Source organism: Globicephala melas, chromosome 2, assembly GCF_963455315.2.
Source record: "Globicephala melas chromosome 2, mGloMel1.2, whole genome shotgun sequence".
NCBI classification, from domain to species: Eukaryota; Metazoa; Chordata; class Mammalia; order Artiodactyla; family Delphinidae; genus Globicephala; species Globicephala melas.
Window position 1 is genome coordinate 101,767,067 of NC_083315.2, and position 24,184 is coordinate 101,791,250.

Consider the following 24,184-nt stretch of genomic DNA (forward strand, 5'->3'; position numbering starts at 1 on the left):
ATGTCCATTGATCTGTACATGCCAAGCTTTCTCTACAACCTATTGTTTTCTGCTCTTCATCCTGGAGTTCCCTGCTACTGACCCCAGATTTCTATATGAGCTTCAATGGGACACCTCACTTAAGCTCTGTTGGCACAGCATGGCTGGCTACCACAGAAGCTCCTTGGGTAAGACAGGGGATCAGGGACATTTTAAATCTACCATCTTTCTAGAATTGCCTTATTCTTAGGTCAAAAAAAACTGTAGAACTAAAATTCTAAAGGGTCATTCCTGGTGTGAGGAAGGTCAGAATCAATGATGATGAATGGAAAATACCTTGACATGCTAATGTTCACACATTTCATTAACATACTTGTACAGAAGCTTAAATTTCTGTGAAGGCTGATCTATCAATATTTTCCCTTATTCTTTCTGACTCTCATGTTTAGAAACTTCATGACCATCCTACATTTATAGAAATATGCTTTTATTTTATTTAAAATATTAATTATCTCTCTTTGGAATTTATTTCATAGCTGATGTTAAGGTATGCATCCAAATTTAGTTGCTGATCTCTAGATGACTCTCCATTCATGAAGACATATTTTACTGAATATACCATCTTTTCCCTATTTTTTGATAACTAAATTTCCATAAATAATTTGTATGTTTGGACTTTCTATTATGTTCTGTCAATATCTCTATCTGGACCTTTCTGGTAACATGCTTCTTCACTTAGTACAGCATTACACTTTGTCTTACTAACTGTGGAGGAAATCCCTCACCATTCTGTTTCAGAACTGAAGGCCTCCTGAAGCCCGAGATTATCTGCAGTATCAGATAGGGCCTCTAGAGGAAGATGCTACACAACTTGAACTTGATAGAAAGCCAGAAAGCAGCCAGCCCTTTGAGGAAGAGTTTTTACTTTGCATGCCAGTGTAAACTCACTCACTGCTCTGTCAGGGTGTCCACGTGGCTGAACTGTTTCCAGGAAAAACCTGCAGAAAGGAGCTTCCTGTTTCCTCATAGCTCAGACATGAAGCCCACCCTCATCTCAGTGCTTGTGATGATATTCACACTCAGTGAGTAAAGTCTCTTTTTATTCTATCTTTCTCTGGTCTTCTGATTTAGAATCAGTTTAACGAACTATTCTCCTCTGTCTGCAAGACAATCCCTGATCCAGAATTGGTGTTACAGGAGGAACAAGAGCCCAGACAGTGACTCAGCCTGAGGACCACATCTCCGTCTTTGAAGGGTCCCCAGTGCAGGTGAAGTGCAACTACTCATATTCTCGGAGTCCTGTGCTCTTCTGGTATGTACACTACCCCAAACAACACCTCCAGTTACTCCTGAGACACAGCTCAAGAGAGAGTATCAGAGGTTTCACGGCTGACCTCAACAAGGGTGAGGCATCCTTCCATCTGAAAAAATTATCAGCTCAAGAGGAAGACTCAGCGGTGTATTACTGTGCTGTGAGGGACACAGTAACTGGTTTTACAAAGGAAGCAGAGCACAAACCCCTTAAGAGTTACTGAAAATATTTCTAAGTTCCCTATTTGGCCACAGTGGGGCATTCTGTCTCTAGAGACTGACACTGAGTTTATCTCTCAAGATACAGTTGCCATCAGTTGTCAGTTAGCTATAGATTAATCTCAAAAATTTGTTCAAGGAAATTCTCATTACCTACAATGCCTAAATTAATTTTTAAAATAGTAAGTGTATTTATTCTATAGATTAGTACCTGGAAAAATACTTTTGAAATAAAACTACGTAATGGCATAAAAATCCTTTTCTTGGCCCAGAGGGGCTCCCCAGGCTTAAGTGGTGCAGTCCCTCCTCCCTATCTCCTCTGCCATAGCATCCACCCCCACGTGTGCTCATCACCACGTACTGAAGCACAGTTCCTGAAAAGGAGGATACTGTTTCCCGACATGTGGTTGCTGATCTTTCTACAGCTAATGCCTTTCCTCTCATGCACTTCATGGACCCATACTACCCAAATCAAGTGCAATCAGGAGAAACATCACAGCAATTTGAACAAGGAAAGTTTAATATAAAGAATTATTAACTAATAGCAGGGAGTTATTTACTAGTGAGTAAAAAGAACTCTAAAGAACATAAGAATAGCATAGGTAGGGAGACGCTGTTATCTCTAGGACTAAGCCAGAGTTCCGAGGAAACTAACATGTTGTAATTTGTACCCCCTTCTCCTACCAAGCCAATGACTCAGGCTTCATTGGGGAGTGTGTGGCTGCAGCCTGCTGGATGGGGAAGTTTGCTGAGGTGCCAGAGAACAAGGTTGACAGGCAGAAGAACACCTCCCAGGGTTCCAACACAATTTATAGGAAGCTGGCAAGGGAGTGCTGGTGAAGTTGCCTGGGTGCTTGTGAAACCTGCCAAGAAACCACCTGGGGGGCTGTCATTAAATGTTGCTGGAGGTGAGCATCATTGGTGTCCCACAGGATGGCCAAGCACTGCAGGAACAAGAAGTGTGGAAGGGCTTCCCTGGTGGTGCAGTGGTTGAGAGTCCGCCTGCCGATGCAGGGGACACGGGTTCGTGCCCCGGTATGGGAAGGTCCCACATGCCGCGGAGCGGCTGAGCCCGTGAGACATGGCCGCTGGGCCTGTGCGTCCAGAGCCTGTGCTCCACAGCGGGAGGGGCCATAGCAGTAAGTGGCCGGCGCAACGCAAAACAAAAACAAAAACAAAAAAGAAGTGTGGAAAACATGCCAGGACCTGGAAGAGATGCTGCTTCTTCCTGCAGTGTCCTTCCCGTTGCCTCTACTGACAAAGCTTAACATCATGCCAGCTGGCGAAGGAGAAATGTTTACAAGGTCCATGTCCAGAGTCACCCTCTGAATTCATGAAGGGTGGATTTATAATTGAAAGGCCATAAATTGATAAGTGGCATACCCCATCTTTCTGGTTACTGATCTTTCCTACACACCCCTCCATACACATTTGAACTTCCAAACATGGTGAAATGACTCTATGTTTCTATCTAACAAGCTAAAGCTGTCCTTTGAACAAGTGAAGACGTTCTCATCATTTCCCCCAAATGAGGAGACCCATAATCTCAGCAGTCACTACGGATCACTGGCTGTATTAATTACTTCTAAAATTCAGAGGAAATTTCACTGAAGATGCTGTTATACACAGACTAAATTGTAAACTTAATCTCTGACAATCTGCATATAAAATAATTATGGTGAGGAGAAAGAAGAAGAAAATGGCAATGTATACAAAGGAACACACATGTAAAGAGCAAAAAGAAAATACAGAAAACTACTACATTTTTAGATTCCCAATTTGGTCACGATACTGCAATTGACATGGACGGCTTCTTTCTTTTATTACACAGTTTATATTTTCCCTGCCCTCAGCCATAACCTCAGTGGATTAGGTTACTTCCCTAGTGGTGTGATCCTAATCTTCATTCTCAAAGGGTCTGAGTACTCAAAAATCTTGTCTTTTTATTGCTTGCTGTAATTTAACATTAACGTTTAGTATCAGGCTTGGAAGTTCCCAGAGGCTCCCCTAGGAAATCTCCTGGGTTCCAGACATAGTCCTCTTTATATCTGTTGTGTAGCAGCTACCTAATTCCTCCTTGGTAATTGGTATCAATCACTCCAGTCAGTAGAGTAACCTCATTTTCTAACCATTGTTGTGAGACATATGTAGCCCAACTGGCCACATGGCTGTCTTATCTTCCAATTCAGTGAAATTATTGCTGTCTCCCCTGGTGAAAGCCTTCCTCCTTTCAGAGAGTAAGACCTCCAAACCAATACAGCTCAAAGTTATAAACATTGGGAGCAAAAATACTGCTAGTAGGTTACTGGTAATAATAGTGAGAGCGTCCACTCCCAGAGCCACTTCCTTGATTCCTAGACTCATGCATTCTGGGTATGGGGGAGAAAACATCATATAATAGTCTCTGCTATAAAGCATATATTGCATCATATAAGACAGAATCCCATCTTTTTACAGAGTTGTTTTCCAACTGGTGCTATAACGGAATCAATAAGCCATTCTACATTTCAACAGGCCGGCCACTTCTGGGTGATGGGGTATGAGGTAAGATAAATAATCCCATGGGCATGTGCCCACTGCTGTAATCTTGTGCAGTGAGAATACCTTCTTCCTCAGAAGAAATACTGTGGGCAATCCCACAGTATTTTGGCTCCAGTTATTTGACCCTATTGGAGATGCTGAGGCAAACCCAATATTAATTAACGTATTCCTTTTTTACTTAATTCAGCCAGAGTCAGTTTCTGTTACTCACCAATAAGAACCCTGACTTATATACAATCTCATTCCAGCATTAGGCAAATTAGAAAAAAGAAAAGAAAGCTCATATATAAAATACCAGAAGTGATTGTAAGAAACCTAACAGTGCTCCTCAGAGGTATTCTGTAAATACCAGGCAACAATATTCTTTCTTAATTGAGTTTTTACATGAATTAAGCTGTATCTGTTCTTATTCTAGACTAGAACTGGAGTGTAATAAAGGCAAAGAATAGACTAGCTTTGTAATTTCTTCTGTATCAGGTCTAACGCTTCACCTTCCACAGCCGGCTCTATTAGCAGGATGATGTTGCCACCACAAGATGGCAGTACCCTCTCTCCACAGACTTGCTTGGTTTGAAATCAACATGTTTGTATTGAAAGCACAGGATTGAGCTCCCTCTGATTGGCTGGGTAAGAAGCCTGAGTCTCTCTCTGGGATCCAGAGGGACTAGATAAATATACCCAGAAAAAAGAACTAGACTGAGGAACCTGGCTTCATTTCAGGCTCCGGAGCTGAGTCTCCTGTGATCCCAATAAGGAAGGAGAATGGAGAAACTCCTGACCGTGTCTTTGGTGATTCTGTGGCTTCAACTGGCCAGTGAGTTGGGGCTCTTGGCGATGGGAAGAGGGTGACTAAAGTTCCGAGCCCACAAGACAGAGGGGCAAAATCTTCTTGTTAACTGGGAAATGTACCCCCAAATTATGGAAGGAAATGCAAACACTAGAGAGTGAAAATGCAGTGACTGACTCCTGGCCTCTGGCCTTGTGTTTCTGCCTAGGGGTGAATAGCCAGCAAGGAGATGAGAATCTTCAGGCCCTGAGCATCCAGGAGGGTGAAAATGCCACCATGAACTGCAGTTATAAAACTGCTATAGAAACCTTACATTGGTACAGACAGGATTCAAGGAGAGGCTTTGCCCACCTGATTTTAATACGTTCAAATGAGAGAGAGAAGCTTAGTGGAAGACTGCGAGTCACGCTTGACAACTCCATCAAAGGCAGTTCCCTGTCCATCACGGCTTCCCAGGCTGCAGACACTGCTACTTACCTCTGTGCTACGGATACACAGTGCTCACCAGGCAACTGCAGCCCCAACGCAAACCCTGCCAGAGCTGCCTCTTAGAAGCCGCAACAGTGTGTAGAGTTGGTGGTTATGTCTTCCCACAAAGGAGAGTCTACAAACAGCTGGCAACAGGAAAGGGAGGCCTGTCAAATTCCTGATGTTTTGGGCAGCATGTTAGACTAGGGTAAAGGGCATGAGATTTAGAACGGGAAACTGAAATACCAGCTTCAGCTCTGCCCATCCTGGCGCTGTGTCCTTAAGCACACCATCGGTGTAGCAGCCTTCAGTTTCCTCACTTTAAACAAAGGATTTGGACTCATGAGCCTAAAGACCCTTCAAGCTCTAATTTTACCAGGTCACTTGTGGAGGATGAGGAAGGACTTGTCAGTATTAGAAGGTCTCATCTGTTATATGTACAGCCCCCTCAGGACTTAGGTGGCTTTGAGATGCATGAGAGGATTTTTGCATTTCTCTAATTCTAACAGTAGATTCATCAGACATTAGAGTTAAAAAGGATCTTAGGACTCTTTCAACCAAACATTTCATTTTAAAGCTGAGAAGTGAAAATGTTGTATAATAATAGATACAAAGATCTGAATCTTTGGAGTAGTAGAGACAAAGATCTGAAACTGATTCTCCCATTTGTTAGTTGTGTGATTTCCAAGCTTCAATTTCTCCATTAAGGAGATGGGAATTTATCAGGGAGTCATAAGCTTTCCTCATACAAGTGAGAGATGTTCTCAGCTACCAGGTCCTAAAATACTGTGTTTTGAAAGTGGATACTTCTATTACCACGTATATAACAGTTTTCCGTCCATTTTATTCTTGCTTCTGGTAAGAATAGTTTTTTTGATACATTTTTGATGCTACTGAAAATGTGTTTGTGGAGAAAGCGCATTTGTACTTATGTGATGCTTGGTGGAAAAGGTGGGGGAGGGCAGGCAAAACGTTGGTAGGACTGTGGTTCCCACATGCCAGAGCTTCAACCACCAACATCACCTATATCAGAATCACCTACAGCACCTTGAAGATCTGGGTTATTAGGCACTTACTCAATCAGACTCTGATGCACTGATGCATTGTATTTATTTATTTATTTTTGCGGTACGCAGGCCTCTCAGTGTTGTGGCATCTCCCGTTGCGGAGCACAGGCTCCGGACGCACAGGCTCAGCGGCCATGGCTCACGGGCCCAGCCGCTCCGCGGCATGTGGGATCTTCCCAGACCGGGGCACGAACCCGTGTCCCCTGCATTGGCAGGCGGACTCTCAACCACTGTGCCACCAGGGAAGCCCGATGCATTGTATTTTTAATGAACATCTTCTATATCAGTTAGAGACTGGGTCAGCTTCAACTTACAGAAACTTCAAATGTAATATTTTTAACAAGGTGGAGTGTACTTTCATTTCACGTAAAGAAGCTCTGTCATATGTATCATATGCAGTCCAGGGCTGCTATACTACCGTCATCATGTTATAAAAAATCAAGGGGCTTCCTTCTAGCTCTCTGTCTCTTGTCCTTAAAGTGTCACTTTTGTTTATATACTTGGCAGAAACTGCTAGAGATCCATCCACTTTATACACATTCCAGGCAGGAAGAAAGAGAAGGTCAAGGGGCAAATGAGTACATGCTGGCCAAGTCAATCATTTCCAGAAAATCCACCCAACAGCTGCTACTTACATTTCACTTACCAGAGTGTCATTCCATGTCCACACCTTTCTCCCGTCTGCAAAGGAGTCTGGGATGTCAGTATTTTTTCAGTCTCAGCATGTTGTCACTCACATCAAAACTGTGGTTCTATTAGTAAGAAGTAGGAGAGAATGGACATTCTTTAGGCAAATAGCAATTTCTGCTATCCTCAGCTTAGGGTATATTAAGGCTCATATGGGGTTTTTTGCTTCATAGTTATTCATTTTTGAAATACTATATCCAGTCTATCTCCCAGTTCTGTTGACTTGGCTTCCTAAAGGTCTCCAGAAGATGTCACAAACCCCACACGCTAATTCACCTCCACCATCCTAATTAAAAATCCATTTTAGTCCCTTGCTCCCCAGCACGTGACACACCCCATCATTCTTCAATGTAGTCCTCTGTACCACAGTGAGAATGATCTTGTCAGAGTGCAGATTTGAGCATGTCAATCACCTGGATCCCCATTTGCTCTTAGAATAAAGAGAAACTTCTTTTAAAATTTTTATTTATTTTATTTTTGGCTGCATTGTGTCTTCATTGCTGCGTGCGGGCTTTCTCTAGTTGTGGTAAGCCAGGGCTACTCTTCGTTGCGGTGCACAGGCTTCTCATTGTGGTGGCTTCTCTTGCTGTGGAGCACGGACTCTAGGTGCACAGGCTTCAGCAGTTGCAGCATGCATGCCAGGCTCAGTAGTTGCGGTACACAGGCCCTAGAGTGCACGGGCTTCAGCAGTCACGGTGTGTGGGCTCAGTAGTTGCGGCTCATAGGCTCTATAGTGTAGCCTCACTAGTTGTGGTGCACAGGCTTAGCTGCTCCACGGCATGTGGGATCTTCCTGGACCAGGGCTCAAACCCTTGTCCCCTGCATTGGCAGGCGGATTCTTAACCACTGTGCCACCAGGGAAGTCCCAAAACTTCTTAATATAACCTACAAAACCTTGCATAATTTAGGATCTTGTTACCTCTCCAACCTCATTTCACAATGTACTCCTAATCTCTCTCCCTCTCTGTCTCTCTCTCTCTTCAACAATACTGGTATTATTTAAGTTTCTTTTTTTAAAATTAATTAATTAATTTTGGGCTGCATTGGGTCTTTGTTTCTGCGTGCGGGTTTTCTCTAGTTGTGGTGAGTGGGGGCTACTCGTTGTTGCAGTTCGCGGGCTTCTCATTGCGGTGGCTTCTCTTGTGGCAAAGCACATTCTCTAGGCGCGCGGGCTTCAGTAGCTGTGGCACGCAGGCTCAGGAGTTGTGACACGTGGGCTCAGTAGTTGTGGCTCACGGGCTCTAGAGTGCAGGCTCAGTAGTTGTGGTGCACAGGCTTAGTTGCTCCATGGCATGTGGGATCCTCCTTGACCAGTGCTTGAACCCATATCTCCGCTCATTGGCAGGAGGATTCTTAACCACTGCACCACCAGGGAAGTCCTTAAGTTTCTTAAAAGTACCTTTTTCCTACTATATGACCCCTTCATAGCAACTGTAGGTGATTTCTTATTTATTTTCCTTTTCCTAATTTTTTTTCCTCCCTTCAAAAGAGTAAAAAAAATAGTAAATGCCTATTCATTCTTATACATCAGTTCAAGAGCCTGTAGCTAAAGGAAGCTCAGGGGGCATTTTTAGAAATATAGACCTCTGCATTTTCACATTTGCAGTTTCTCCTTTATTTCTTTGATTATTTGATTAAGACCTATTTTCACTACTACTTCTGTGAGTTCCTTAATGGTAGCGTCCATATCTGTGTGTCTCACCCTTGAAAACTCAGCATCAATGTATCTTAGGCATTAGGATCATCTAATTTCCTTCTTCTTCTTTTCTATCCATTAATGTATTCTTTATTTTAAGTCTCCTCAAAAAGATATGATAATATTTATTTAAAAAAAGAAATCTTTGGAAGTTTATGGATACATTCTTATGGCATAGCAGGGACTGGCAAAGCACAGCCGACAGGGCAGAGCAGCCTGCAACCTGTGTTTGGAAATAAAGTTTTATTGGAAAACAGCCATGTCCATTTATTTATGCATTGATCATGGATGCTTCGTGTTATAAGAGCACAGTTGAGTAGTCACGACAGAGATTATACGACTTCAAAACCTAAAATATTTACTATTTCACCCTTCACAGAAAAACTGTTTGCCAACCTCTGAGGTGTAGGAATTACAAGGGAATTTTTAGATTTGCAGTTTTTTGTTTGATAGCAACAAATTAAATAATAAAAGCGTATTTCTAATCATCTGTATTGCCAACTTAGAATACTCCCGTTAGTTTTGAGGCCTTTGTGTTCTTTATGTTATTTTATCAAATGAAAGACAAATGGAATAACGGCACTTTACAAATAAAAGCATCTCAGTTCTTTAAATCGATAAAAGTGTTAAGAGTATTTTTTAAACATTTAAAAAATTTTTACTGAAGTATAGTTGCTTTACAGTGTTGTATTAGTTTCAGGTGTACAGCAAAGTGATTCAGTTATACATACGTATCTATTCTTTTTCAGATTCTTTTCCATTATAGGTTATTACAAAATATTGAGTATAGTTCCCTGTGCTATACAGGGATCGTGCAGGGCAGTTTGTCTTGCATAACACCTGAGCCAAGATTTTCTTGACGATTCCACCAAAGGATCAAGAAACTAGAGGAATAGTTCTGTCAACTTTTATGTAACTCCTAACAAAACCTCCTGCTGCTTCTCAGCCAGCCATGCTGTTTGCTTTCTGCATACTGCATAATGGAGAATTTAACAGTTATCATAGTTTTAATGGTACTGGAGGATGTAGTCACTGTCCTCACCTAACAGGGTGGATGTCTGGACACCCACCTGAAGGTAAACACTGCCTTCTTCCGTAACATTCTGGAGTCCTGCACACTGGGTGCTGGACACCTGAGCATTGGGAGTTAAACATCAGGATAAACAGGCCAAAGAAATGGAGAGGGAGAGAAAAGAACAAAAATAAATCTAAATAGAGGAAATAAAGTATTCAAGCAGGTTTTATTTCCCTGGTGATAACTGCATCAGCTCTCTACTTCCAGTCTGAGCCTTCATTCCACATGGCTGGGTCCAGGCTAGTGGGAGTATAGGCAGGGCATAAGAGTTGTTTCACTTACCTGCTCCTCACTCAACTGAAAGCAATTTGAGATAGGAATCGTGTCTGGTTTTGGTTTACACATTGTAGACAACTCTGTAAATTTCCAGAATGAATGCTTGAGCCTAGGGATTCCTGAACACGCACAATAATATAAGAGTACCTAGGTGGTCCGCTGAGCCAGAGAGTCTTGCCAGCAGGATAACTCTACTCAAGACCCTAATTTTAGTAAGAGCTAAAAAAATAAATCATTTTAACTGGTGAGAAAATCTATGTAAGTGAATATGTATCATTTGAAGAAGACGATTCTTGTGTTCAACTGACTTAGTCATAGCCACTGTTACTAGATTGACAGCACTGCCCTGAGAGCCTGTGTAAGGCAACATCACAGCTGTCTGCAGAAACAAAGTCCCCATGCCTTAAAATGGTTGATGTGAGCAAGTAACAATGTTTTGACTTCTTGCTATAAATACAGTCATACTTTGCATAAAGTAAACCCAATCCTAGGGGAAGAATAAGCTATGAAATGACCCTGTCAAATCTTCTGCTGTGTTCACTTCACTAGCACAAATAATTGCACAAGAAACTAGATAAACAAGCTGACCGACACTGAGCAACCAGTTCTTTACATTGAGATTCCTGAATCCCTAATAATACAAATAAACAGGAAACAGATAAATACCACACACGTGCCTCTGGAATGAAGAGAGTCTGGCTAATACTATTAAGTATCGAAACTCTACTTCCTTAAAAAGTTACTTACTTGAATTAAAACAAGAATGTGACAAGAAGTGAAAAGAAGGTGTTTCAAAACAACTAAATGAAGTGGAGATAGGCAACCTTCCAGAAAAAGAATTCAGAATAATGATAGTGATCCAGGACCTCAGATAAAGAATGGAGGCAAAGATTGAGCAGATGCAAGCAATGTTTAACGAAGACCTAGAAGAATTCAAGAAAAAACACCGAGAAGAATTCAAGAACAAGCAAACAGAGTTGAAAAATACAATAACTGAAATGAAAAATACACTAGAAGGAATCGATAGCAGTATAACCAAGGCAGAAGAATGGATAAGTGACCTGGAAGACAGAATGGTGGAATTCACTGCCATGGAACAGAATAACAAAACAAGAATGAAAAGAAATAAAGATAGCCTAAGAGACCTCTGGGACAACGTTAAACTCACCAACATTCGCATTATAGTGGTCCCAGAAGGAGAAGAGAGAGAGAAAGGAGCCAAGAAAATATTTGAAGAGAATATAGTCGAAAACTTCCCTAACATGGGAAAGGAAATAGCCACCCAAGTCCAGGAAGCACAGAGAGTCCCAGGCACGATAAACCCAAGGAGAAACACACTGAGACACATAGTAAGCAAAGAGACAAAAATTAAAGACAAAGGAAAATTATGAAAAGCACACAAGGGAAAAACAACAAATATCATACAAGAGAACTCCTGTAAGGTTAACAGCTGACTTCTCAGCAGAAACTCTATAAGCCAGAAGGGAGTGGCACAATATATTTAAAGTGATGAAAGGGAAGAACCTACAACCAAGATTACTCTATCCAGCAAAGATCTCATTCAGATTTGATGGAGAAATCAAAAGTTTTATGGACAAGCAAAAGCTAAGAGAACTCAGCACCACCAATCCAGCTCTAAAACAAATGCTAAAGGAACTTCTCTAAGTGGGAAACACAAGAGAAGACAAGGACATACAAAAACAAACCCACAACAATTAAGAAAATGGGAAAAGGAACATACATATCCATAATTACCTTAAATGTGAATGGATTAAATGCCCCAACCAAAAGACACAGGCTCGCTGAATGGATACAAAAACAAGACCCATATATATGCTGTCTACAAGAGACCCACTTCAGACCTAGAGATACATACAGAGTGAAAGTGAGGGGATGGAAAAAGATATTGAATGCAAATGGAAATCAAAAGAAAGTTGAGTAGCAATACTCATATCGGATAAATAGACCTCAGAATAAAGAATGTTACAAGAGACAAGAAAAGACACTACATAATGATCAAGGGATCAATCCAAGAAGAAGATATGACAATTATAAATATATATGCACCCAACATAGGAGCACCTCAATACATAAGGCAAATGCTAACAGCTAGAGGAAATCGACAGTAACACAATAATAGTGGGGGACTTTAACACCCCACTTACACCAATAGACAGATCATCCAGACAGAAAATTCATAAGGAAACACAAGCTTTAAATGACACAATAGACCAGGTAGATTCAATTGATATTTACAGGACGTTCCATCCAAAAACAGCAGATTACACTTTCTTCTCAAGTGCCCATGGAATATTCTCCAGGACAGACCACATCTTGGGTCACAAATCAAGCCTCAGTAAATTTAAGAAAATTAACATTGTATCAAGCTTCTTTTCCGACCACAACGCTATGAGATTAGAAATAAATTACAGGGAATAAAATGTAAAAAAACACAAACACATGGAGGTAAACAATAAGAGACTAATTAACCAAGAGATCACTGCAGAAATCAAAGAAGAAATGAAAAAATACCAAGAAACAAGTGACAATGAAAACACAATGATCCAAAACCTATGGGATGAAGCAAACGCAGTTCTAAGAGGGAAGTTTATAGCAATACAATCCTACCTCAAGAAACAAGAAACATCTCAAATAAACAGTTTAACCTTACACCTAAAGGAACTAGAGAAAGAACAAACAAAACCCAACGTTGGTAGAAGGAAGGAAATCATAAAGATCAGAGATGAAATAAATGAAATAAAAACAAAGAAAAAAAGTAGCAAAGATCAATGAAACTAAAAGCTGGATCTTTGAGAAGATAAACAAAATTGATAAACATTTAGCCAGACTCATCAAGAAAAAGAGGGAGAGGACTCAAATCAATAAAATTAGAAATGAAAAAGGAGAAGTTACAATGGACACCCCAGAAATACAAGGCATCATAAGAGACAGAAATACAAGGCATCATAAGAGTCAGCCAGGAAGAAACAGAAAATATAAACAGACCAATCACAAATAATGAAATTGAAACTGTGATTAAAAATCTTCCAAGAAACAAAAGTCCAGGACCAGATGGCTTCATAGGTGAATTCTATCAAACATTTAGAGAAGAGCTAACACCCATCCTTCTCAAACTCTTCCAAAAAATTGCAGAGGAAGGAACACTCCAAAACTCATTCTACGAGGCCACCATCAGGCTGATACCAAAACCAGACAGAGATACTACAAAAATGAAAATTACAGACCAATATCACTGATGAATATAGATGCAAAATACTAGCAACAAAATACTAGCAAACAGAACACAACAATACATTAAAAGGATCATACACCGTGATCAAGTGGGATTTATCCCAGGGATGCAAGTTATCTTCAATATACACAAATCAATCAGTGTGATACGCCATATTAATAAATTGAAGAATAAAAACCATATGATCATCTCAACAGATGCAGAAAAAGCTTTTGACAAAATTCAACACTAATTTATGATAAAAACTCTCTAGAAAGTGGGTACAGAGGGAACATACCTCAACATCATAAAGGCCATATACGACAAACCCACAGCAAACATCACTCTCAATGGTGAAAAACTGAAAGCATTCCCTCTACGATCAGGAACAAAACAAGGATGTCCACTCTCGCCACTTTTATTCAACATAGTTTTGGAAGTCCTAGCCACTGAGATCAGAGAAGAAAAAGAAATAAAAGGAATCCAAATTGGAAAAGAAGAAGTATATCTGTCACTGTTTGCAGATGACATGCTACTATACATAGATAATCTTAAAGATGTCACCAGAAAACTACTGGAGCTAATCAGTGAATTGGGTTTAGTTGCAGGATACAAAATTAATGCATAGAAATGTCTTGCATTCCTACACATTAACAGCAAAAGATCAGAAAGAGATATTAAGGAAACAATCCCATTTAACATCACATCAAAAAGAATAAGACACTTAGGAACAAACCTACCTAAGGAGACAAAAGACCTGTACTCAGAAAACTATAAGATACTGATGAAAAAATCAATGATGACACAAACAGACGGAGATATATACCATGTTCTTGGATTGGAAAAATCAATATTGTGAAAATGACTATACTACCCAAAGCTTCATAGGGATTGCACCGAATCTACAAATTCAGTGCAATCCCTACCAAACTACCAATGGCATTTTTCACAGAACTAGAACAAAAAATTTCACAATTTGTATAGAAACACAGAAAACTCTGAATAGCCAAAGCAATCTTGAGAAAGAAAAATGGTGCTGGAGGAATCAGGCTCCCTTACTTCAGACTATACTACAAAGCTACAGCAATCAAGACAGTATGGTAGTGGCACAAAAACAGAAATATAGATCAATGGAACAGGATAGAAAGCTCAGAGATAAACCCATGCATCTATGGTCAACTAATCTATGACAAAGGAGGCAAGGATACACACTGTAGAAAAGACAGTCTCTTCAATAAGTGGTGCTGGGAAAACTGGACAGCTACATGTAAAAGAATGAAATTAGAACACTCCCTAACACCATACACAAAAATGAACTCAAAATGGATTAAAGACCTAAATGTAAGACCAGACAATATAAAACTCTTAGAGGAAAACATAGGAAGAACACTCTTTGACATAAACAACAGCAAGATCTTTTTTGACTCACCTCCTAGAGTAATGGAAATAAAAACAAAAATAAACAAATGGGACCTAATGAAACTTAAAAGCTTTTACACAGCAAAGGAAACTATAAACAAGATGAAAAGACAACCCTCAGAATGGGAGAAAATATTTGCAAACGAATCAACGGACAAAGGATTAATCTAAAAAATATATAAACAGCTCATGTAGCTCAATATTAAAAAAACAAGCAACCCAAACCAAAAATGGGCAGAAGACCTAAATAGTCATTTCTAAAAAGAAGACATGCAGATGGACAAGAAGCACATGAAAAGCTGCTCAACATCACTAATTATTAGAGAAGTGCAAATCAAAACTACAATGAGGTATCACCTCACACTGGTTAGAATGGGCATTATCAGAAAACCTACAACAACAAATTCTGGACAGGGTGTGGAGAAAAGGGAACCCTCTTGTACTGTTGGTGGGAATGTAAATTGATACAGCCACCATGGAGAACAGTATGGAGGTTCCTTAAAAACTAAAAGTAGAACTACCATACGACCCAGCAATCTCACTACTGGGCATATACCCAAAGAAAACCATAATTCAAAAATACACATGCACCCCAATGTTCACTGCAACACTGTTTACAAAAGCCAGGTCATGGAAGCAACCTAAATGCCCATTGACAGACGAATGGATAAAGAAGATGTGGCACATATATACTATGGAATATTACTCAGCCATAAAGAGGAACGAAATTGGGTCATATGTAGAGACGTGTATGGACCTAGAGACTGTCATACAGAGTGAAGTAAGTCAGAAAGAGAAAAACAAATATCATATATTAACGCATATATGTGGGATCTAGAAAAATGGTACAGATGAACCGGCTTCCAAGGCAGGAATAGAGACACGATGTAGAGAGCAAATATATGGACACCAAGGGGGGAAAGCGGGGTGGGAGAGGCTGGTGGTGGGATGAATTGAGAGATTGGGACTGACATATATATACTAATATGTATAAAATAGATACCTAATAAGAACCTGCTGTATAAAAAATAAAATAAAAGAAGGTGTTTCAAAAACCAAGACACCTAAGTAAGGTCACCTATCCCTCATAAGGCTAAAGGTGTAAGGCTGCTGTTATCTAAGTATGGTTCATGGGCCCAAAGGAGGCCTTTTCAGGGTGGTTTACAAAACTCGATGAGTTTTCTCTCTTTTGTTGCAGATTAGTACTCCGCACAGGATTCACAGTGACCCCCCTGTCATTATCTCTCTCTCTCTCTCTCTTTTTGTACACGTCCCTCCTCTCTGGTACACTGGTCCACAAATTCTAGGTGCTTCAAGGTCCCCAATCTCCTATTCTGTCTCAATCTCACAGTGAGACACCTGGGCTATTTTGGGTAAATCCCTTCTGCACTGGTGCCGAGAAGCTGCCTCCATGAAGTAAGCTGGGCAATGTTCGGGCTCACCTCATCTGTTTTCCTTATCTCTGTGCTACCTGTAGTCCAATGTCCAAAAGTTGTTTCATACAGTTTGTCCAGTTGGAAGGAAGGTTAACTCTACCTTTATCAATGAAGAAGTTACAGTAATTTGTTTTTATTGTATTTTACAAATATGTCATTTCATGATGGATAGGGATAAAAACATCTTCAACCAACCACACATTACTTGAGACCTGCCTTAGGTAATGTTTCCTCTGTGGCATGCTGAATGAGTCTTGGGGATGAATAGTAATTCAGGCAAAGGATTTGGGGAGATTAAGGAGCACTTTCTAGGCAGATGAATCCCTCTCTTACCCATGGGAGTCATGGAGACATATGCAAGGAAGAGACCTCTGACTATTCCAGTTAAAAATTCTGCCTGGGATTATTTGGGTAGCTAGAGATACTTGTACCATGCAGAAAATGATGGAAGCAACAACTGAATATTTCCCTAAGCATGCTCGTGTTTAGAGCTCTCTTCTGAGTCCTGTCCCATCCTCCTTTGTCTATGCCTCAAGCAGATATAGCTGTGGTGCAATTTTCAGGATGAACACCAGAGGGCGGGGTTTCCTACAAATGTGGTTCCTCTTTTTATTCAGGTGCTGGTTTGACTTGTTTACTTTGTAGCCACAAGACAGATTACTGTTGCTGTGCAGAAAGGGGCTCTCAGTTTCTAAGTGAGGAGTTTTTATAATATTCAGCTGCAAACTAGCCCCATTAGATTTGGTGTATCCTAGGGAGCAAGGACCGTTGCCAACATGTTTTCTGCCACTCACTCTGTTCTTGTGATCTTCTTAATATTCAGTAAGTAACATTTTATCCTAAATGTTCATGATTTTTCATTTTCCTATAATTATAGACAACTTTTAGTTTTCTTCTCTGGCTGAAAACTCTCCTTCTGTCCATTTATAACATAAAAAAGTGATTCTCTTCTAGGAGGGACCAATGGAGACTCAGTGAACCAGACAGAAGGCCCAGTGACTGTCTCAGAGGGGGCGCCGAGGACCCTGCACTGCACTTACCAGACCTCTGATCCAGGTCCCTATCTTTTCTGGTACGTCCAGTATCTCAACAAAGCTCCGCAACTCCTCCTGAAGGGCTCGAAGGCAAACCAGAGGGCAGAGCATCAAGGTTTTCAGGCCACTCTTGTTACGAGTGACAGCTCCTTCCACCTGCAGAAATCCTCAATGCAAGCATCAGACTCGGCTGTGTACTACTGTGCTCTGAGTGACACGGTGAGAGGAGCTGCAGGGGGAGCTGATCACAAACCCAAGGGGAGCAGGAGGGCTGAAGTGAGCAGCCTTGGGAGGAAGAGGTATATTCTCTCCTTGGGCAGTGTTTAGTTTATTTAGAGCTTTTCAGGAAAATAAATCAAGTTCAGATCTAATTCCTAGAAACCCAGGAGGTTGGGACTTGTTCTTCAGGGAGAATAGGGTGGATGTCAATCTTAAAGAAGACCCAAGCGATGATCCCCAGAAGCGTCCCTGGTCAGCCAGAAAGACTCCTCCCTTCTCTAGACTGACTTTCAAAAACATCTATTTTCTCTTAATGTAAGATGCATGTTAGATGTCACGATATTAATATATTCATTTAGGGAAGAGAAAAGGAATAGATGACTAAAAGCTGCATCAGCTGAATCACAATCATAAATCAGCACAGGGATGCCAAGCAAATCATACACAAATTTTCACGCGGCTGAGACGTAACGCTGTTGAGGCGCTGCTCTCAGTGAAATGAGCCAGAGCTGCTGCAGCAGTGGGATGAAAAGGCATTTGTGATTTTTGAATGGCTACATTTTTGATATAAGGAACTAGGAATGCATGGTCTGGTGATTTTGCCTTCATTTTGACTATAGGATGGGATACTTGAAAGCAAGGTGTTTCTAGCACAGAGTGACTATTGATTGGCATTAGACACGTACAGCTGGACAAATTTTGTCCACCAGGAAACTTGCTGTGTGATAGCATTAAGCAGACAAGGAACTTTATCCAATGTAAATTTCCCCAGGAACCAATGCCTTGGAGTGAAGGAAGAACAGTTATTATGACTGAGGGTAAATAGTTTGATCTTCCTGTCTGGAAGAAGAATCGGTGAGCTTATTTCACTGTAGAGTTTGGCTGCAGGCCAAAAAAAAAAAAAAAAGCCATACAAAAACATGGATGACTATTTGTTCTCAGAAGTCACCATAATCATAACAAATTGTACTGCTCATAAAACTTATGTCTATCCTAGATGCATTGGCTGCATATGGCAAACGACTGCAGCACTGATATAATTGTTGTCAACTTAATTACAATAAAGTCTAAAGAGGCAGGTTAGATTCACCAACCAGGTCAACAAGCCATGACGTGCCACAGGCAAACTGATAGCAGCAAGTTACATTTCCTGTTCTGGTGCAGAAGCATCTCACACTTCAGTACTTATGCACGTGCCCTGTCAGGCACAGGGCAGGCATTTAGACCTGAATTTGAGACAGAACACAGCACATTTCACTCAGAGGAAGAGCTTCCAACATGGGGTTCCCTGGTCTGCTGAGAGTTGTCATAGCCTCCGTTCCCCTTGGTAAGGCTGGTAAGGATGGCCACAAACAGACTCAGCTCCACTCAGCTCCCATGTTTGGGGGTAGGGCAGGTTATTATTGTCTGGTGGTGTGTAGGAGAGTTGAGTAATGGGTAGAGGAATTAGAAGTCTTAGTCCTATGTTTGTCCCTTGTAGCCCTCGGGGTTCCACCAGGAGAATCAGCCTAATTCTTTCTCTCTGTCTCTCTGTCTGTCTCACTCCATATATATTATATATAGAAATTTTTCTCTTCTCCCCAGGATCCATCACAGCCCAGAAAGTAACTCAAGAACAGCCAGGGGCTTCCCTGGTGGTGCAGTGGTTGAAAATCACCCTGCTAATACAGGGGACATGGGTTCGAGCCCTGGTCTGGGAGGATCCCACATGCCGCGGAGCAACTAGGACCGTGAGCCACAACTACTGAGCCTGCGCGTCTGGAGCCTGTGCTCCGCAACAAGAGAGGCCGCGATAGTGAGAGGCCCGCACACCGCGATGAAGAGTGGCCCCCGTACCGCGATGAAGAGTGGCGCCCGCTGGCCACAACTAGAAAAAGCCCTCGCACAGAAACTAAGACCCAACACAGCGAAAATAAATAAATTAATTACTAAACTCCTACCCCCAACATCTTCTTAAAAAAAAAAAAAAAGAATTGAAAAACATAGGACCAGCCAGAAATTTCTATGCTGGAGAAGGAGGATGTAACCTTGGATTGTGTTTATGAAGCTAGTAGTTACAGTTATTATTTATTGTGGCACAAACACACACCAAGTGGGGAAATGATTTTCCTTATTCATCAGGAGTCTTACAAAGAGTGAATACAACAGAGGGTCGGTAGTTTTTGGACTTCCAGAAAACGGCCAGTTCCATCAGCCTTACCATCACAGCCTTGCAGCTTGGGGACTCAGCGGTGTATTTCTGTGCTCTGAGAGACCACAGTGATGCAGGTCCCTGTGGGAACCCCACAGAAACCTCAGATCTCAACGTGAGGTGTCCCCCAGCTATGAAAACCTTAGGGAGATTCTCGGTAAGGACAGGAGAAGGCAGGGGCCGTGTCAGCGGGGCAGGGGAGTTAGAAGTGGAAACCTCACTCTAAGGTAAATGCTATCTCTCTGCCTCAGAGAACATATCTAAAAGTGTCATTCATCAAAAGCATCTTTATCTTCAATTCTTCATCTTGAAGTAGATCATTTGCCAAAAAAATATTTAAAACTTTTTTATGGTGATTATATTAAAGCAAGTGATTTGGTTTAAAAAAATTCAGTAATATTTGGCCAAATCTGCACCTGAATTGTTAGACTTTTAGGTTCACTGCACAAATATTCATGCATTGCTGACTAAGTCTTGTCATTATGTTAGATCTGAAGTATCTGTTAAATGGCACTTCTTGGACTCTCCCTGTCCCATTGTCTCATGCTGTGCCATGAATGACCTGGAATGATGTACACAGAATAAATGTCACCACAAGTCTTGACACCAAGGAGGAATGAAGCTCTTCAGTTTGCTCAGAACCAGCCCCATTACCTGATCACATTCTCTATATGCAAGTTTAATGCAGATAAAATAGAATATCCAAAGAAGTAATACTCAAAACAAAACAGAACAACTCAAAAATTCTACTAGTCAGGAAAAAGTCTGCTACAGAATCACATCTTATAGGATGTTTTCCATTCTGCGTTTTTACCCAACAGTATATTGTGAAATTATTATTTGCACAGCATTATTTACAGATCAAAATCACAGATTCTCATGGTGATATTCCAACGTATGATTTTTTTCTTTAAGAAGATGTTGGGGGTAGGAGTTTATTAATTAATTTATTTTTGCTGTGTTGGGTCTTCGTTTCTGTGCGAGGGCTTTCTCTAGTTGTGGCAAGCGGTGGCCACTCTTCATCGCGGTGCGCGGGCCTCTTCACTATCACGGCCTCTCCTGTTGCGGAGCACAGGCTCCAGACGCGCAGGCTCAGTAGTTGTGGCTCACGGGCCTAGTTGCTCCGCGGCATGTGGGATCCTCACAGACCAGGGCTCGAACCCGTGTCCCCTGCATTAGCAGGCAGATTCTCAACCACTGCGCCACCAGGGAAGCCCCCAATGTGTGATTTTGTAATACTTTTTTGGCAAATTCTGTCTTACTAGCTGTTTAAACTGTTTTACTCACAGTAACAAATAATGCTGGAATGAACACACAGGTATTTGATGATTTCCTTGATAATTCCCAGGAGGTGAAGAGGAATTTACCTTTAGTCTTTCTGGTATGGGCTCCCTGATCATTTCTGTGACCCTGGAGTATAGCACATTTTCACTCTACCACTACTAAACACTCATATTTTTCCTGTTACACAATATTCTCTTACATCAAGGCTTTGCTGTACAGTTTAGCTCCTAGTGACTCCAGATGGCCTCAGTTACAGACAATTCTGTACCACATATGTTCAAAGTAGCTGTAATATAACATCTAAAAGAGTAATGTCTCTGTGCTATTGTGTGGTGATTTCAGGTGGCAATTAACCTGGTGGATATGTTTTCATCTGGAAATCCAAAAAGAAAGATATTCTTCCTTGTGTAAGGATTTTCTATCCCTACTATACAAAAAACAATGATCCCAATACAGAACAACTTTCCAGAAAAGAAAGCATAAGTGTGTGTGCGTGCGTGCGTGCGTGCGTGTGTGTGTGTCAGGGAGAAGGAGGGAGAGAGAGAGAGAGAGAGAGAGAGAGAGAGAGAGAGAGAGAGAGAGACCACGATAGACTTATGTAGCCAAGTCACGAAGTAATTAACTAAACAGTTAAATTTCGCAAACGTATTAGAAGTAAGTAAAGTCTTTCAGAGACAACTTTTAATGAAGAAAATAGATGTAAGTAGTTTACAAGGGAATAAATCAAAGATTTGAAGCAAGAAAAATGTATCTTAGAATCGGGTGCAGGAAGCGGTATTGGCGAGAGGTACTCAAAGGAGGATTCCCAAAAGTTAGCAAAAATTTTAAAAATCAGCAGACCGAAAATAATCAATGACCTATCTTGTTTAACAATTATTTCAATCTATTTGTACTTTGAAAGTCCGAGAAATCTTCTAGAATGTTTTGGATAACATGCATACCAGCTCAAACTGGAGCTGCTGTAAAATCACGGTCACTAGTCTCTACTTGATCCCTAACATCCCCCAAATCATATCCCGTCTCCTTAATCAATGAGCTGTCTAATCATAATCGCCTTTTTAAATTTTCCTGATTGTCACATAACTCTAATTTTTCTAGTATCTCCATCAGATTATTTTGTCAATAAATAAGTAAATGCCATCTGGGAAGGAATGCATTAACAGTGTGCCTGTAACTTGTTTTCTGCTTCCTCTGAGGTCACCTGAGGCCTTTGGGGTTTCCTGAGCTGAACTATTTGTGGACACAGTAATCTCATTTATACTTGAAAAGTAAAGAGGAGTTTTTAGGAGTTGTTCCGTACTAAGTTCTTTTCCAGAATGACCTTAGCAGGACACCCAGGGTATTTCTAGATTATTCATTGCAAATAAACTAAAATTTATGGACATGGGATATATATGATTGGTAAATGGCAGTCAACTAATGTTGGATCTCTTGTACGTGATTAGAAAAACCTGAAAGACCCCAAACCTCAATGACTTCCCTGTTGCAACCTGTGTTGCTATAGTTGATGCTTGTCATACTGAACCCCAAGTCTGTCCTGGTGTTAAAAAAGGAACTTTGTGAAGCTTCATTTGAACAATTCATGAGCTTCCAGAGACTGAAGCTGGGCCTGCTGCTCTTTCTTGCTTGGTTTTGCTCTTCAGAAGCCCTGTTTTATCCCCTTCAGGTCACTACCATCCTTCCAAGGAAACCACAGTCCCATAGATAGATTGGTTTTGCCCATTTCTGAACATTATACAACTAAAATAATATAGTTTGGATTTTTTTCTATCTGGATATTTTTCTTAATATCAGATTTCTAAGAGTCATCCATGTTGTATTCAGTTTAGTTTATTCTCATTGCTGTATGAACATACCAGAATTTATTTAGCTACCTGCTTAACTGGTTCTTCAGATTTTTCCTGCCTTTGGCTGTTATCAATAGTGGTATTATGAATATTCTTATACACGTTCTTTGGTGAACATATTTACACACTGCTATTGGGCATATATATTCGAATTTCTGCATTAAAGGGTATACATATATCTGGCTTTAATCCTCCACTAGCTAAGCCCTCAAACAGTACTAATAACCTCGGTGTTGTAAATCAACCGCAATATCCAAACCTCATCATTGTTGACCTCTCAGAAACTTTAGACACATGAGTTGTGACCATTTACTCTTGCTTCAAATCCTCTCTTCCTTACAGAAAGTTTCTCTCTTTCTTAGAGAAACAGTTTCTTCTCTGACAAAACACTCTCTGAGGTTTGTACCTACTTCTTGGGCTGTTTCCTCTCTCACTCCCGCACACACCTTCATCTCCTTTCCAGTCATTAACTATTGCGTGTCTGCAAGGTTTAGCTCTAGACTGTGTCCTCTCTTTGTGTTATTCTCTCTCTCTCTCTGACATTTTACTCATGTCTACACGACTCCGTGTCATACCTCATCATCTACTTTCTCTAGCTTCTCACTCAATTTAACAAGTATGAGCCACCTTTCTGTCACATATACACAGAGATAAAAATAACAGAGTAATCAGCATTCTGGCCATAAGTACAGTAAAGTGAGAGAAATTGTCATTGCCGCCTAGTGTGACCCTCTGAATCCTCCAAACTCCAGGGGATTCATTTCAAACTCTCTGAGCCAATCTTCTGAATCTCCTCTAACTTGGCTTGAGGAAGACTGAGGAAGACACACCATCACAGCTTCACTTCTGTTTGCTCTAACTCTTCAGTGAATTATCAGTTTTCTCATATATCATTACTCTGCATGATAGGCTAAGGAAAGTTGAACAAATGCACTTCATATATGTTTTGGAAGTGTACCCAAGCATGTATTGTGGACTCTCTCCATGGGTTCTCATGTACTGAAGGCTCTCTTCCAAGTCCAAGACAAAAGGAAATGTTGCAATTAATATGTTTTTGTAATCTACATCTATATCTATACTTATGTATAGACTTCTAAAATTCCTGCTATACCTATAACTGTGAGTTCCATACAGTCAGGAAACATGTATGTATTGTACATTACACAGTACATGGCACATAGTGGTTGCACATTAAACATTGGCTAACTGAAGAATGAATTAATTGATAATATCAACAGATACAGAGCTTCTACCCTTTGGATGCTGTTAGATAATTGTGTATCAATTAGTTCTTGTATTCGTCCAATTCTCATCACCATAAGAATACTTCTATTTCCATGTACCATAAATCCCCTTTCTGTTTGTACAGATTTTCGTCATACGGTACTATTTTCAGGTTTGCAATTAGATGGTCTC

At 40.7% G+C, this 24,184-nt stretch overlaps 1 long non-coding RNA gene across 1 annotated transcript in view; it reads right to left on the reverse strand.

Annotated features, from left to right (window-relative positions):
• Positions 1–24,184, reverse strand: part of LOC138842555 (uncharacterized) — a 165,433-nt gene that overhangs the window by 107,694 nt on the left and 33,555 nt on the right. The window contains exon 2 of the long non-coding RNA XR_011377247.1: positions 7,019–7,124. This is a non-coding gene — a long non-coding RNA (uncharacterized lncRNA). The remainder of the gene's footprint in view (positions 1–7,018; positions 7,125–24,184) is intronic.